Source organism: Helianthus annuus, chromosome 16, assembly GCF_002127325.2.
Source record: "Helianthus annuus cultivar XRQ/B chromosome 16, HanXRQr2.0-SUNRISE, whole genome shotgun sequence".
In the NCBI taxonomy this organism is placed as follows: domain Eukaryota; kingdom Viridiplantae; phylum Streptophyta; class Magnoliopsida; order Asterales; family Asteraceae; genus Helianthus; species Helianthus annuus.
The window spans coordinates 11,697,427-11,702,598 of record NC_035448.2 but is presented as its reverse complement, the minus strand read 5'-3'; the positions used below and the strand labels follow the sequence as shown (position 1 = coordinate 11,702,598).

The window sequence follows — 5,172 nt, the reverse complement described above, 5'->3', positions numbered from 1 at the left end:
AATAATTTGTCATTTACCATAATAAATTCGTCTGCTTTATTCATGTGCCTACAAAAACAGGGTACTCTGAAACTGATATAAAGATTACGATGTTAATCAAGTGTAACATGTTAAGGTTAGCATGAGAAATAAAAAATGAAAACAAAAGACAGATTCTACAAATGAATTACCTTGAGGAACTTTCAGCCATACGAAATACCTACAATAAGAGGTTACATAAACAAAGCACGTCCGATTAATTTTATTTGAAAAATATAACCTATATGATATATCATAATAAAAAACTGGGCTACCAAATGATTTACAGTGACAATTAATAAACAAACCTCATCAGATAAATTATTATGCAATCATTATAATTGACAAACATGGTTACATTTGTAAATGTGTAAGTGCATATATACCAAACAGTAATAAAGAACAAATATATAGTTCTACATCATTTAATCAGTATGAACCATGTTCCGCTACAGTTTCAATCAATCATAAGGCAATCTGAATTATATTTACAACTAATGTTTCTATATAAATGTGTTAATTTCTAACCACAAATCATTGCAGAAATCACATAGTGTAACATCTTTGTATTAGACCTCAATATATTTTTAAATAAAGAATAAGTATACAGGTCTACATGATTCAATCAATATGTTCCTTGTTGGCCTATAGTTTCAATCAATAAATAAGGCAATATGAGCAATGTTTAGAACTAAGTTTTTTGTATAAATGTGTTAGTTTCTAACCACAAATCTTTGAAGAATTCACAGAATCTAACTTCCTTGTAATATACCTCAATCAATCTCTAGGTTGACGATTAAAAAAGATTCAGTTAAACTACTCTAAAAAAAAGCCCTAAAAATTTAGACTCAATAATCTGCAGATCTTAATTCAACATTAAGTAAACCTAAAAATTAAGAGCATCGGAATAACATATTAACAAATAAGTCCTAAAAATGTATACAGCATCATAATTTCATAATTTTCAAAATCGACACAAACATATGTGATATTCATATCAGAATAAGCCCTAAAAATGTATACCACCAAAAATTCTTACAGATTTGAATATTTAGAAACGATACATATGCTTACTTATGATATTCGGAACAAATCAACACAAAATCGGATATTGAATCAAAACACATATTCAAAAAAACCCTAAAATTGGCTACAGATTAAGTACCATATAAAATATGCATACCAGTTATAAAGAATCGTACCTTAAATAAGGGTTGACAGATCGTTTGAATGCCAAATCGATGTGAACAAACAGATGTGATTGATAAATCATTTGCCCTAAAAATCGATGAGAAGAAACCCCAGAATTCATATGGATTTATAGATATAGGGCTTCTGCGATCAAACATGGGAACTCAATCATATTTTGGAAGATGATTTCAAATAAATATGGAAACTTGAATTCTCTTTCTCAGCGTTACAACCAAAGAGATAGGCGGTACAATGAAAGAGAATGAAAGAGAAATATGGGAACTGAATGGATGTATATTGCCGCTCAAATGAGAATTGTGAGGAATATTAAGTTGCCAGGTGGCAATTATAGGATTAAAATAATGCCAAGTGGCACCAAAGTGTTTTGTTTTAATATAGATAATATATATATATATATATATATATATATTGTTCCCATTAAGTGTAACCAACTTTCAAATCAACCTTGACTATTGGATTTGGCTGAGATTAAATCTCAGCCACTTAAACTTATAAAAATAATTGTTGTCATGGAAGTTCAGGGCAGTTTCTCAATTGGTGGTTTTGCTCCACATTATTCTGCCCATGATCTCCCTAAGCGGTTACCGAACTCTAAAAGTGGCGGTTCATAGCAGTTCCACACCTTCTCTTCTATTCAGAAGCAGTTATCACCGGTTAGTTTCGTTTTCCCTTAAATCTCTGGACGTCCCAAACTGCTTTTGAGAGGTTATCACAGGCAGTTTTAGCAAGTCACAAAATAACTCCCCACTATCCCCTCTATCTCCTCATAATCCTCAAATTGTAGAAGAGGTTTTTAGGGTTCTCTATAAAAACGTCACTCACACACATTTCACTATCTTTCTTCTCTCTCGTCAGAACCCCATCAGACCACCACATGTACAAACCCTCTGGCGGTATCTAACTTCGTGAATCACTCCACTATCTATTTGATTCCTCCAAGTGTGCAAAATCTAACCGATTTGAACAAGAGAAGGATTTGGGTGATGAAACCCCAAAAAAGTTATGGTAGTTCGTTCAAATCTACACATATACATCAAAGGCAAAGCTTTAGCAGCTGCATCGACAACCGTGAATGGGTCAAATTGGATTGGATGTTAAAATCGATTTTTTTGGAATTTGGAAGATTCATTTGGTAAAATGTTCTTGACTACATCAGATTTCAAGTTTGGCATGTAGCTATTGTTATACAGATTATTTATTGTTTCCTACATATATGCATGTATTTTTCTTGTCTTATGGTGATAATAAAATTCTTATTTGGATTTCATTATTTACAAGAAAAGTGTATATCTCTAGAAAAAGGTCCTCTACCCTGCTTTTACCTTTTCTTAATTTATGAGATAAAGAAAAATACTTGGGGTGGGTCTTGATTCTCTCTGCTTTATAACATGTACTATGCTAAAATTAGTAACTAGAAGAAACATTGATATTCTCTTACTTGTATATGGACTAACCTTTCCAGATTGTTTACTTTTTATAATTTTATTTTATATTTTGTTAGTAAACTCTGCATTTTCTTCCTTCAGAAGAACACTTGGGAGTCAAAATGTTGGTGGCAATTAGTTGACTGCAGGTCGGTATGTTACATTTTATTTTTCACAACAGAAAAGTTTTCTTGGAGTTAATAGTATCATGAATCATTTGATATTTTAAAATTTTTGCAGTTAGCTTAAGTACAGTCGGTGCTTTCTTACTTAGATCCTCAAGATTTTGGTCTACTGTGGGGGCAGAGGGGGACTTATGGAGTCGTATTCATTATCTGTCCAAGAACAGCTCAAAACTTGACAGTGGTATTTTTCAGATTTTTTTTCTAGTTAACATATAATTATTTTTTTCTATTTTTGGTCATCACATTTTTTATGTAATCCAACAACTGTAGTAGTTGGCATCTCCAATACCATAGTTTAGAATATAATCAAATGAACTCCTTTCATACCATAACAAATGAAGATGATGACAAAGTTGGAAGTTCAATTGGTAAAGGTGGGTCTATGAGAAGAAAACTACAGACAGAGACTGGCGCATCTATAAAAATAGTTGATCCGTCACCTGATTTAGATGAACGAGTGGTTATATCTGCACGTCAACCAGTTACCCAAACCACCTAACCCGCTCATCATGTCACCTCTATCAGTTGTTACTAATCGGCTTCTCTCAACCCTCTCTTTATAGGATGGTAATAGATATTATGCTTGAAGAGGTGCTCATCTTACTTTTAAGCGTGCAGAGAAAGCCCGCACATCGATGAATAGACTTCTAGGTAAATCGCGCATTTACTCTTGATCTATAAAATTATAATGGTGTAAAATGATCCCCTAAGTATTTAATTTTTTTTCCAAAACTGAAGGCCAGAATAGTTATAGTTATTAATTACGTATATTAATATTGTCGTGCATCATTTTTGAACAGGAATGGTGGAAGCTTTAGCTGTGATAATAGTGGCATAGGATAATGAAAGGGGTGTTGAGTTTACATGACAAATGTAATAACTTGCTTCAAGCTGATTTATGATAAATTGGATGGATCGAGTAACAACTCAAACACATGCACTATTTGTAAGGATAGAAAGGGGTTGGTTTAGGAAGACCCAAAATAATGTGTTCTAACTTCTAAATTGTTAAGCTTTTAGAAACAAGAAACAACTAGGGTGTCTATGATTGCCAAGGTTATATTTGTTACAGTATCAAACTTTTTCAACAAGAAAATGTTAGAAATTGACTCAAACACACGTCAACAGGTCAAAATTATTATCTCTTTTGTTCAGCTTGTATTGTACTGAACTGAACGGTTTTTAAATTCTAATATGTCACGTTTAGGCTTGGCTTCTTTCAATGCTTGAGGAATACAAAATCTTAAGACAACAAAGGAGAAAAGAAAGAGATAAGAGGGTATATAAAAAAGGGGAAGATTGTCAATGAATAGTTGATGGCTGAATAGGAAGCACTTTTTGTACAAAGTGCTAAAAAAGGGGGAAGATTGTCAATGGGTGGTTTAAGCAACAAAAGATTATCATGTACAATCAATTGTGTAGCTTTATATGGTGTAAATGGGTGCCCATCAAATGTAATATTATGGCCTGGAGAGGCAACTTAGACAGGCTTCCTACAAGAGTCAATTTAAGAAGAAGGAATGTGGATATCCCCTCGGTCTTGTGTCCATTATGCGGCGACTACGAGGAGACGGTGGACCATCTATTCACTGCGTGCTCGGTGGCTTTACGGGTGTGGTCGGTTTTCAGTGATTGGTGCAATATTCCGCCGCTTTTCTTTTTTGAGTTCAAAGACATTTTAGAAAGTCACAAGCTGATAAAGAGAGGCAAGATGGCGAAGAAAATCATATACGGGTTGGGAATTATAGCTTGTTGGTGTATATGGAAAGGCTGAAACGATACGGTTTTTAATCAAAGGAAATGTAGCGCGAGTGACATCATTGGGGAGTTAAAATCTAGGGGTTATGAGTGGGTTAAAAACAGATCTCCTTGTAAGTTTACTATATGGGAGGACTGGTGTAAATATCCCTTGTATATGTTGTAATATGTATGCCCTTTGCCCGTTTGGGTCGGGGGTGTGTTTGTTTGTTTGGCCTTTTGCCCGTTTGGGTCGAAGGTTGTCTTAATAAAGTTTATTTTTCAAAAAAAAAAGGTTGTTAAGTTTGATTGTTACTAAATGGAATTGAAGCAATAGTTATAGATAGACGTAGGACCTACCAAAATTATATACGGTTCCATTAGATGTTTTGCTTGTGCTCCCTTTTCCCATGTGAAAAGTTATATGAATGGTTGAAATTTTAAATAAAGAACATGATTTTTCCATTGTTTTGAATCTTTTACCGTGTCTAATCTTTGGCTGACTGTTATTCCCTTTCTAGGTTGTGAAATATAAAAGTTGGGAATGGGCAAAGGGACGTTTTGAAGATGGTAGCATCATTTCAGAAGGCATCAAG

The 5,172-nt window shown here is 33.7% G+C and overlaps 1 long non-coding RNA gene across 4 annotated transcripts; it reads left to right on the top strand.

The window, feature by feature from the left end:
* Positions 1–1,774: 1,774 nt before the first annotated feature.
* LOC118488445 lies at positions 1,775–4,866 on the top strand. Of its 4 annotated transcripts, none has more exons than XR_004884768.1 (5): positions 1,775–2,362; positions 2,757–2,803; positions 2,895–3,020; positions 3,403–3,490; positions 3,640–4,865. It is a non-coding gene; the product is annotated as an uncharacterized LOC118488445 (long non-coding RNA). The 4 variants fall into 4 exon arrangements; XR_004884767.1 differs by having other exon boundaries at positions 3,110–3,490; positions 3,640–4,863; XR_004884769.1 differs by having other exon boundaries at positions 2,757–2,807; positions 2,895–3,490; positions 3,640–4,866.
* Positions 4,867–5,172: the final 306 nt, after the last annotated feature.